General features: G+C 46.4%; 1 protein-coding gene and 1 non-coding gene across 2 annotated transcripts in view; one reads left to right on the top strand and one right to left on the bottom strand.

The window, feature by feature from the left end:
• The window catches only part of LOC144610460 (anthrax toxin receptor 1-like), a 198,820-nt gene that overhangs the window by 71,556 nt on the left and 115,073 nt on the right, over nt 1-12,191 (bottom strand). The window lies entirely within an intron of this gene.
• On the top strand, nt 8,871-8,942 carry trnap-agg (transfer RNA proline (anticodon AGG)). Its single transcript has one exon. It is a non-coding gene; the product is annotated as a tRNA-Pro (tRNA).

Raw genomic sequence — 12,191 nt, 5'->3', positions numbered from 1 at the left:
CAGCCTTCTGTTTTTATTTTAGTTGAGAGCAACATGGAAACAGGCCATTTGGCTCAAGGAGTCCATGCCATCCATCAATTGCCTGTTCAAACTAGTTCTACGTTATCCCACTGCTCACATCTACTCTCTACACATACAGAGCAATTTACAGAGGGCCAATTAACCTACGAGCCACACATCTTTTGGACGTGAGAGGAAACCAGAACACCCAGCGGAAACCCACTTTGGAGGACTTCCATTAACGTTGGCCGCCACAGAGAGGCTAGCGTATTGAAATTTATCAATAAGGGGTAGGCCATTTAGAACTGAGATGAGGAAAAACTTTTTCAGTCAGAGAGTTGTGAATCTGTGGGATTCTCTGCCTCAGAATGCAGTGGAGGCCAATTCTCTGAATGCATTCAAGAGAGAGCTGGATAGAGCTCTTAAAGATAGCGGAGTCAGGGGGTATGGGGAGAAGGCAGGAACGGGGTACTGATTGAGAATGATCAGCCATGATCACATTGAATGGCGGTGCTGGCTCGAAGGGCCGAATGGCCTCCTCCTGCACCTATTGTCTACTGTCTATTGTCTATTAATAGCTGTTGGATTGGTGTTTGCAAACTGCTGATGGCAGTCTTGATTTTTTTTTCATTACTCTGTATTTGTGACTAATTGAATAAAAGCTCCTTGTTAAGGAAAAAGAAGGAAGCCCACACGGTCACGGGTGAACACGCAAACTCCACACAGACAGCACCTGAGTTCAGGAACTAAGGTGGACACAAAATGCTGGAGTAACTCAGCGGGTCAGGCAACATCTCTGGAGAGTAGGAATGGGTGACGTTTCGGGTCGAGACCCTTCTTCAGACTAACCCAGGCATCTGTCGCTTCGAGGCATCAACTCTACCTGCCGTACCATTGTGCCGCCTAAAGTACTTGTCTCATGAAAATTCTGTTGAGCCTGGTAAAATGTCCTTTGTGTAGTAAGAACACAGCAAATACATTTTATTGCCCTTTTGACAATTAGAATGAAAGAAATGTAGTCTCACTTGTAGTCTGCCCCAGGCTCGCTGTAAGTAAACGTCTATGCATAGGCTACAAGATTGTTATTTGTAGTTAAGTTTGGAGATACAGCACAGAAACAGGCCCTTCAGCCCACTGAGTCCGGACTAGCGATCACCCTGTACACTAGCACTATCCTATGTAATAGGGACAATTTATAATGCTTACCGAAGCCAATTAATCTACAAACGTGTACATCTTTGGACTGTGGGAGGAAACTGGTGCACCCAGAGACACCACACGCTATCACAGGGAGAACGTACAAACTCCGTACAGACAGCACCCGTAGTCAGGATCGAACCTGCCATGCCACCGTTGCGCTACTGTGCCGTCACTGTTGTGATGAATTTAAGCTCTCACAATCAATTTAATTTCAAGTTTTATTCCTTAATGAGTGTGAAAAGACATTTTTAGTTGATTTATGTTTAAACATAAAGGCAGTGCCGATTATCGCCAACGTCCTCTTTCGAGAGGAGATACAGGAATTTTGAGCAACTCAGCAGGTCTGGCAACATCTGTTGTGGGCAAATGACAGAAGAAGGGTCCCGACACAAAATGCCACCTATCCATGTTCTCCACAGATGCTGCATGACCTGCTGAGTTACAATAGACAATAGACAATAGGTGCAGGAGTAGGCCATTCAGCCCTTCGAGCCAGCACCGCCATTCAATGCGATCATGGCTGATCACTCTCAATCAGTACCCCGTTCCTGCCTTCTCGCCATACCCCCTCACTCCGCTATCCTTAAGAGCTCTATCCCAGCACTTTGTGTTATTCTTGTTGAAGTGTTGCCGTTTCATACGATGATCAGTACAGTAGATCATCCTAGTTATGTTTTTGGTCAACTGTTTCCTAATATCCTCAAATTTTGCACAGCTCATTGCTGTTAACCTTGCTGTGCCTTTCAATAGAAAGTGTTTTGCATTAATACGCTTTTGCCTTAAAATGCAGAATTGCAGTCTATAATATTGTTGTTTAAAAGGGTAAGGACACGTTATATAGTTTGGCGATTTATTTAAGGGTGTATGCATAGAACGTTAATGTGTAATGTTATGATTATTGGGCAATTTTCATACAATCGGCAACCTCCTCCCTGCCCAACCCATTCCCTGTGGATGCGGACTGGCTCAGAGTGTACTGCATTATAATGCTACTCAGCTGTAAAAGGGGACAGCTTCATAAAGGCTGGAGCTAGGCATCATAGAAAATTATTTTATAAGTGGGCTTGTAAATATGACATGCTCTGTACATTACTTTCACCGTGGGTTGCCAACTGTTCCGTATTAGCCGGGACATCCTGTATATTGCGCTAAATTGGTTTGTCCTGCACAGGACCGCCCTTGTCCCGCATTAGGCATGGGGGGCGCTGTAGGCCCGGACTCTGTAGGCCCGGACTCTGTAGGCCCGGACACTGTAAGTCTGGACAGTGACGTCACCTTGTCCCTTATTTGGGAGTGAGATAGTTGGCACCCGTACTTTCACCACAAAGGCATTTCATTCCATCACCAGGGAAACAAATAGGAACATGTCCACCAAAGCTTACGGGATCTCCCGGTTGAAAACCCATTTTAACTCCTCTTCCCATTCCCGTACTGACCTTTCTGTCCTGGGCCTTCTCCATTGCATGAGTGAGGCCACATTGCAAACTGGAGGAACAGCACCTCAAACTGAAGGAACTGCACTGACTGCCCCTCCCCTCTTCCAATTTTCTTTCCTCACCCTCCCCAACAATCAGTGAAGAAGGGTCCCCATCTGAATCATCACCTCTCCATGCTTTCCAGTGATGGTGCCTGGCCCGCGTAGGTACTCCAGCACTTTGTGTCTATCTGGGATGAGAACTGCTCAGAAGAAGGGTCTCGACCCGAAACGTCACCCATTCCTTCTCTCCTGAGATGCTGCCCGACCTGCTGAGTTACTCCAGCATTTTGTGAAATATATACTGCTCTGAATGAGATTAGCTTGTACTAAAGATCAATTTTTTCAGTTTGTAAAATGAATTTTGAAAGAGAATTAGAGGGTTAAATCTTGAATTGGAAGGGCCAGCTGTAACGTCTTAGCGGTTTCTGTGGGGATCAGAAAAATGAGCATGTTGGCTTGTTTGGAGATGGGAAGTTTCGTTGTTTGTCCACCCATGCAAAAACATTTAAGCATTGCGGGTAAGTGATATGCCATTGCAGGGAAGGATGGCGTAAGTAAGGCTTGTGAAAAAAGCCATTAGCTTAATCCTTTTTGTTATACTCTCTGGTTTCTGGCCTTTCTGACGCAGGCCAAACGGATTTGGAACAGATTAGACCATGGCTCCAGCCCAGGATCTGTGTTGCTAAGCTGGGATGGTGCCATGGCTTTCTTCTAAATTGCCAAGTAACGCGAGGTAATTTAAGGTTTGTAATAAAGAGGGGGAAGGAATATTGTGTGCTTTTCAAACGACGACTTTCATACTTTGTGTTGCCTCCTCCCCCCCACACACATCCCCTCTTTTCATCTCACCTCTTCTTCTAACTTTTGAAAGGAACAGAGGCATCCCGGCCCAGGTCAAAGCTTTCAAATAACAAAGCCCTTCCTCCGCTCTTCTCTTTCACCTCCTCTGGCTTTCCAGCCACAGATTTCCAAAAACGGAAGTGGGAATAACTCGGAGCATCGAAGAGCTCAATAATTCTGAGATCAAGTCATTATTAAAGTGAAGTCAGAAGGTGGTCAAGCAGTCATGCAGCAGGGAAAGATGCCCCTCAACCACTGAAGCTGCTTTTAGTTTTAGTTTAGTTTGGAAATACAGCGCGGAAACAGGCCCTTCGACCCACCGAGTCCGCCCCGACCAGCGATCCCCGCCATCAACACTATCCTACACTAGGGACAGTTTTTTTACATTTATACCAAGCCAATTAACCTACAAACCTGTACGCCTTTGGAGTGTGGGAGGAAACCGAAAATCTCGGAGAAAACCCACGCAGGTCATGGGGAGAACGTACAAACTCCGTACAGACAGCACCCGTAGCCAGGATCGAACCCGGATCGCTGGCGCTGTAAACGTAGATTTACTAGGTTAATTCCCGGGAATGGCGGGACTGTCATATGTTGAAAGACTGGATCGACCAGGCTTGTGTACACTGGAATTTAGACGGATGAGAGGAGATCTTATCGAAACGTATAAGATTATTAAGGGGTTGGACACGTTAGAGGCAGGAAACATGTTCCCAATGTTGGGGGAGTCCAGAACAAGGGGCCACAGGTTAAGAATAAGGGGTAGGCCATTTAGAACTGAGATGAGGAAAAACTTTTTCAGTCAGAGAGTTGTGAATCTGTGGAATTCTCTGCCTCAGAAGGCAGTGGAGGCCAATTCTCTAAATGCATTCAAGAGAGAGAGCTAGATAGAGCTCTTGAGGATAGCGGAGTCAGGGGGTATGGGAAGAAGGCAGGAACGGGGTACTGATTGAGAGTGATCAGCCATGATCGCATTGAATGGCGGTGCTGGCTCGAAGGGCTGAATGGCCTACTCCTGCACCTATTGTCTATTGTCTATTGTCTATTGTCAAGAGTCAATTGTCATTTGTACCAACACGGATCAATGAAATTCTTACTTGCAGCAACAGCACAAATATATACAATTATGAGGGGCATAGATATGGTAGACGGTCGGAACATTTTTCTGATGGTGGAAATGTTAAAGACCAGAGGGCATATCATTTAAGGTGTGACGGCAACATTTTAAGTTGATGTTAAGAGTCAGTCTTATGGGTACGTTTATAAGGCAAAAAATCTTTTTGCACAGATGTGTGGGTGCCTGGAATGGGCCACTAGGGTTGGTGATGGAGGTGGACATGATAGTGAGATTTGCTTTTCAATAGTCACATGGATATGCAGGGGATGGGTGGGATATGAATCACATGCAGCAGTGGGAAATGAAAATTAACCACTCCATCGTGGTTTTCAGCAGGGTGGGCAGAGAGCTTCAAGATCCACCTCCCACAAGAGCATTTTATTCAGTTCCGGGCACCATGTTATAGGACAACGTAGAACTAGTGTGAACTGGTGATCAACGATCGGCGTGGATGTTGTCAAGTTGGAAAGGGTGCAGAAAAGATTTACGTGGATGTTGCCAGGAGTCGAGGGCCTGAGCAATGGGAAGATGTGAAGCAGATTTAGACTGTATTCCTTGGAGCGCAGGGGGATGAGGAGTGATCTTATGGAGGTGTACAAAATCATAAGAGGAATAGATCGGGGAAACGCACTGAGTCTCTTGCCCAGAATAATGGAATCGAGAACCAGAGGACATAGGTTTAAGTTGAGAGGGGAAAGATTTAATAGGAACCTGAGGGGTAACTTTTTCACACAAAGGGCGGTGGGTGTATGGAACGAGCTGACGGAGGAGGTAGTTGAGGCAGGTACTATTGCAATGTCTGAGAAACGTTTAGACAGGTACATGGATAGGACAGATTTAGAGGAATATGGGTCAAATGCAGGCAGGTGAGACAAGTGTAGATGGGACATGTTGGTCGGTGTAGGTAAGTTGGGCCGAAGAGCATGTTTCTACACATGACTCAATGACTCTAACAGAACTCCTAAGCCATCTTTTCCTAGTGCAGAGTGCTACATTGGCTGTTGGACCGATGGTGTGAGGAATACTCTTTCCTTGCACCAACTGAGCAGGCACTGACCTTTGGCACCAAAGCAGAGCCATAGAAGCCATTCAACTCCGTCCCCACTGAGACTGGAGCTCGTCTAAAACACTTGGATTCGACTCCACACTGAGAACGTTCCAATCATCTCATTTGGACTCACCCAGTTGTGACATATGTGGACCTCTCCCCCCACCCCCATTCATAGAAAATGCCGCTTAAAATGTAGTCTGAATAAAATCTGCCCAAAGCATTTAGATTCCATTTCCTGTCAGATGTGATTCCAGAATTATCTGTGTTTTTCTCTTAAATTTGTTTCCCAGCATTTGCAGTATTCTCTCCAATTGTATTTTTTTTCACTTTGCCTTCAATTGTTGGCTCTGTTCTGTCTCTTAAAAGGGTTATATTTATCTGTATGTACAACTAGCATGATATTTGTATAGTGTAGTGTAGTGTGTAGTGTAGTGTAGTGTACCTCAGTGTCGTGTAGTGTACCTCAGTGTAGTGTACCTCAGTGTAGTGTAGTGTAGTGTACCTCAGTGTAGTGTAGTGTACCTCAGTGTAGTGTAGTGTACCTCAGTGTGGTGTAGTGTAGTGTACCTCAGTGTCGTGTAGTGTACCTCAGTGTAGTGTAGTGTACCTCAGTGTAGTGTAGTGTACCTCAGTGTCGTGTAGTGTACCTCAGTGTAGTGTAGTGTAGTGTACCTCAGTGTAGTGTAGTGTACCTCAGTGTCGTGTAGTGTACCTCAGTGTAGTGTAGTGTAGTGTACCTCAGTGTAGTGTAGTGTACCTCAGTGTAGTGTAGTGTAGTGTACCTCAGTGTAGTGTAGTGTACCTCAGTGTAGTGTAGTGTACCTCAGTGTAGTGTAGTGTACCTCAGTGTGGTGTAGTGTAGTGTACCTCAGTGTAGTGTAGTGTACCTCAGTGTAGTGTACCTCAGTGTAGTGTAGTGTAGTGTGTAGTGTAGTGTAGTGTACCTCAGTGTAGTGTAGTGTAGTGTAGTGTAGTGTGTAGTGTAGTGTACCTCAGTGTAGTGTAGAGTACCTCAGAGTAGTGCAGTGTAGTGTAGTGTACCTCAGTGTGGTGTAGTGTAGTGTCCCTCAGTGTAGTGTAGTGTACCTCAGTGTAGTGTAGTGTGGTGTAGTGTAGTGTAGTGTAGTGTAGTGTACCTCAGTGTAGTGTAGTGTGTAGTGTAGTGTAGCGTAGTGTAGTGTACCTCAGTGTAGTGTAGTGTGTAGTGTAGTGTAGCGTAGTGTAGTGTACCTCAGTGTAGTGTAGAGTACCTCAGAGTAGTGTAGTGTACCTCAGTGTAGTGTAGTGTACCTTAGTGTAGTGTAGTGTACCTCAGTGTGTGTAGTGTACCTCAGTGTAGTGTAGTGTGGTGTAGTGTAGTGTAGTGTAGTGTAGTGTAGTGTACCTCAGTGTAGTGTAGTGTAGTGTACCTTAGTGTAGTGTAGTGTAGCTCAGTGTAGTCTAGTGTAGTGTAGTGTGTAGTGTAGTGTAGAGTACCTCAGAGTAGTGCAGTGTAGTGTAGTGTATCTCAGTGCAGTGTAGTGTAGTGTAGTGTAGTGTGGTGTACCTTAGTGTAGTGTAGTGTACCTCCGTGCCGACCAGCGATCCTCGCACATTAACACTATCCTACATAGACTAGGAACAATTTTTACATTTACCAAGACAATTTACCTACAAAAACGTGGGCGTCTTTGGAGTGTGGGAGAAAACCGAAGATCTCGGAGAAAACCCACGCGGTCACGGGGAGAACGTACAAACTCCCTACAGACAGTACCAAGTGTCGGGATTGAACCCAGGTCTCCAGCGCTGCAAGGCAGCAACTCTACCGCTGCGCCACCGTGCCGCCCTCTACTCTAAAGTAAGTGTCTCGATGGAAACGTTGATTGTCCACATTAGAGAGAGTGACACTGCATGGAAACACCGAGTCCACGCCGATCGTTGATCAACAGTTCACACTAGTTCTACGTTGTCCCACTTTCGCATCCACCTCCTTACACACTAGGGGCTATTTGCAGAAACCTATTAACCTACAAACCCGCACGTCTTTGGAATGTGGGAGAGGAAACCGGAGCACCCGGAGGAAACACACCCGTCACAGGGAGAACATTCAAACTCTGCACAGACCCAAGGTCAGGATCGAACAAGGGTCTCTGGAGTTGTGAGGTAGTAGCTCGACCAGCTGCGCCACCCTGGGTGCCCACCCCAACAGTTCTCTTCACAGAAGCTCCCCTCCCGCTGAGCTCCTCCAGCTGCTTCACCGTTTGTTTTGCTTGGCTACGCCACACACTTAACAACGTTCAGACCCATTAGAGTGAATCAGTATTTAGCTCAATGTTGCATTCCAGAGCATCTGCAGAGCCTGGAGATGTGGCATAGTGGAGGATGGGATTGTGAAACATCCCCACACAGCACTCCATACTGATGGAGAATCTGCCAATCTGTATCTCCTGCTAAATATAGAAGGACATAAAGTGCTGGAGTAGCTCAGGGGGTCAGGCAGCATCCGCGTTCTCCAGGGAGGCTGTCTGGCCCGTTGAGTTACTCCAGTACTTTACGTCCCTCTTTGTAAACCAGCATCTGCATTTCCTTGTTTAAATGTATTTTCCTTGCTAAATGTACTCGATGACAAATCGAGTACAGTTCCTCTGTAGGAAGGAACTGCAGATGCTAGTTTAAATCGAAGATAGACACAAAATGCTGGAGTAACACAGCGGGACAGGCAGCATCTCTGGAGAGAAGGAATGGGTGACGTTGTGGGTCGAGACCAAAGGCTGAAGAAGGGTCTCGACGCGCAACGTCACCCATTCCTTCTCTCCAGAGATGCTGCCTGTCCCACTGAGTTACTCCCGCATTTTGTGTCTATCTGTGTACAGTTCCTGATGTTTTCTTTCAGAGAAGATACCTATGTCCTCTCACGCCATGCATTTAAATAGGAAGCTTGGAGCGGAAACGCAAGTGATTTTAATCGCAGAAAATTGACCTTTTGAGGCAAAATAATATGTGGTTCTCGAGCTGCAAGTTGGAATGTAAAACTGACCTGCCATTAGAGTGCCATTAGAGCAGCTGACTGTAATTTGACGCATACATGCAATCTTTCCCCATGGTGGAATGAAATTAATTCCTGTTCTTCTATAGAATAAAGGCTGGAGAGAAAAAATGCCATCCATAAACACTGGGAAGAGATAGCAGCAATTGAGGATAAGGCAGGCTCGTTGGTCTAGGGGTATGATTCTCGCTTAGGGTGCGAGAGGTCCCGGGTTCAAATCCCGGACGAGCCCTCCTTTAAAGCTTTTCACTGTACCTCAGTACGCATGACAATAAATGAACTGAACTATCTCCTCAGAGTGCCAAACCATGGCCAAATTCATGGATCCTGACAGGGGGGCTTGACACTTTGGTGTTAAAACCACCATTTTCCATTGGCAGAGAGCCTGCCGCATATATCCAGCATTCACTGATCTTCTGGGAAGTCAAAGGAAGCTCTCTGCTGTGAATCATCCAAGAGCAGCTCAGAGGAACAACTGAAAATAACAGAAAACTGCAGATAAAAAAGGACACAAAGTGCTGGAGTAACCTAGCGGATCATGCAGTATCTCTGGAGAATACGGATAGGTGATGTTTCGGGTCAGTACCCTCCTTCAAACTGAAGAACCGACCCGATATCACACCTATCCATGTTCACCGGAGATGCTGCCTGACTGACTCCAGCACTTTGTGTCCTTCTGTGTAGTAAACCAGCATCTGTAGTTCCTTGGTTATACAAAGAAAAACATGCAGATGTTGGAAAGCTGAAACAAAAACGGGAAATTCTGGAAACAAAAACAGTTCAGACCGCACCTGGGGAAAATGAAACAGTTAATGTTTCAGGTGCGAGACCCCTCATCAGGACACAGAACACCAGCTCCAACGATAGATCTCAGTCAGAAAATGTTAACTGTTCCTCCTTCCACGATGCTGACTGATCCACTCTAGCGCCATTGCCATGCCAACATTTTAGGAGTCTTCTCCTGCTATAAGGGACAAAAGGTGACGTCACCGCCCCGCGCCCCATGTGACCTCACCCAGCCAGCGGCCACGTGCTCCCGCTCCACCAATGACGGCATCCCGGGCCGGGAGGCGGGTTGCTAAGCAACCTCCGTTAGGTGGCGCCCGGGCCCCCAGGCCTACATCGGCATCCGGGCCTACAGTGTCCGGGCCTACAGTGTCCAGACCTACAGTGTCTGGGCCTACAGTGTCCGGGGCTACAGTGGCCTGGCCTAATACGGGACAAGGGCGTCCCGTATGGGACAAACCAATTTAGCCCAATATACGGGATGTTCCGGCTAATACGGGCAAGTTGGCAACCCTATCTCCTGCCTTGTCTTTGAGCCTGTGCTTCCTTCCCCCCTCCAAAAAGACATCTCATCTGCCTTCCCCTAAACTGTAGAACTCCTCCAGCTAAACATGTCTTCTCATTCTATACCCAGCTTTAATTGTTTTTAAACTTTTTCACCCAGAGAGTTGTGAATCTGTGGAATTCTCTGCCAAAGGCGGCAGTGGAGGCCAATTCACTCGATGTTTTAAAGAGAGTGTTAGATATAGCTCTTAGGGTTAACTGAATCAAGGGATATGGGTGTTATGTTCTTACATTACAATGGGGATATGGGGGAAAAAGCAGGAACGGGGAATTGATTTTGGATGATCAGCCATGATCATATTAAATGGCAGTGCTGGCTCAAAGGGCTGAATGGCCTACTCCTGCACCTATTTTCTATATTGCTATGCTTCCTCACCCTATTTCCTCAGTTTTCTCCCATAACTTTTCTAATATTAACATAGTCCAATTGATTTCCTTTGGTAAACATTATGCAGCCTTTAAAATCTTCAGTGTTTTACTCAATAGTTTATCAAGAAGCACAACACAGTTTCGTTTTTTTAGAGATACAGCTCAGAAACAGGCCCTTCGGCTCACCGAGTTCGTACTAACCTGCGATCCCTTCATAGGTTAACGCTATCCTCCACTAGGGACACCGAGCTAATTAACCGACATACCTGTACGTCTTTGGAGTGTGGGAGGAAACCGAAGTTCTCGGAGAAAACCCACGTGGTCACGGGGAGAACGTAAAACTCCGTACAGACAGCACCCGTAGTCAGGATCGAACCAGGGTCTCTGGCGCTGTAAGCCCTGTAAGCCCTGTAAGGCAGCAACTCTACCGCTGCGCCACCATGGTGCAGTTGTGAAGATTGTATAATACCACCAATGAATTGAATCACTTTAAGCTGTCAGCTTGATTTATCAAAACACTGGTGGATGCTATGGAACACAGCTGGTCGAGCTGCTGCCTCACAGCGCCAGAGACCCGGGTTCGATCCTGACCTCGGGTGCTGTCTGTCTGTGTGGAGTTTAAACGTTCACCCTGTGACTGTGGGATTTCTCCAGGTTTCTTCCCAAACAGGAGTTGGTAGGTTAATTGACCTCTGTAAATTGCGCCCCCTAGTGTGCAGTGAGTAGATGCCAAAGTGAGATAGTATAGAACTAGTGCGAACGGGAGATCGATGGCCTGCGTGGACTCGGTGGGCCAAAGGGCCTGCTCCCACACTGAATCTCCAAACTAAACTAAAATTGCCCTGATGCCCTCCAAACTAAACCAGGCAGCGCCCTGGTAAATTAATGTGGATATTAGAAGGCTTTGCTGCATTTTCCCTTGATCCTGAATGACTGAACTCTGGTCGTGCAAAATTGTTGTCAAAAAATACTAAGCTCTATGCAATAAATTATTTATCCATTCGAGAGGCTCAATTATTTTCAGCTTAACTTATACTAAATCCTGCTGGGCATTGAATCCTCCAGGTCCGGTTGAGGATAAACCATTTAATTCACTCTCAGCCAAATTGGGAAATCCTTGCGGCTGACTGGAAACCTGAAACAACTTTGGTTCAATCTTCATTCTGAAGAGAGTGGGCAGGCGACTTCAGTTTTTGAGGAAACGGTCTCTTGAGGGGTTCAGATCATCTTGGAGAATTCAGAGAGATTTTGGGGAATGGATGTACAAGATGTCGAGCTGCCCAGCACAGCACTTGAAAGGAACATGCAGATTTAACAGATTATTTGTTCACAAACTGACACAGTGAATTATTGCATTAAACGGAAAGTTCTTGCACACTGGAATTTAGAAGGATGAGGGGGGATCTTATTGAAACATATAAGATAATTAGGGGATTGGACAAATTAGAGGCAGATAACATGTTCCCAATGTTGGGGGAGTCCAGAACAAGGGGCCACAGTTTGAGAATAAGGGGTAGGCCATTTAGAACGGAGATGAGGAAGAACTTTTTCAGTCAGAGGGTGGTGAAGGTGTGGAATTCTCTGCCTCAGAAGGCAGTGGAGGCCAGTTCGTTGGATGCTTTCAAGAGAGAGCTGGATAGAGCTCTTAAGGATAGCGGAGTGAGGGGGTATGGGGAGAAGGCAGGAACGGGGTACTGATTGAGAGTGATCAGCCATGATCGCATTGAATAGCGGTGCTGGCTCGAAGGGCTGAATGGCCTAC

This window comes from Rhinoraja longicauda, chromosome 36 (assembly GCF_053455715.1).
Source record: "Rhinoraja longicauda isolate Sanriku21f chromosome 36, sRhiLon1.1, whole genome shotgun sequence".
In the NCBI taxonomy this organism is placed as follows: Eukaryota; Metazoa; Chordata; class Chondrichthyes; order Rajiformes; family Arhynchobatidae; genus Rhinoraja; species Rhinoraja longicauda.
This window is presented reverse-complemented; position numbering and strand designations above follow the sequence as displayed.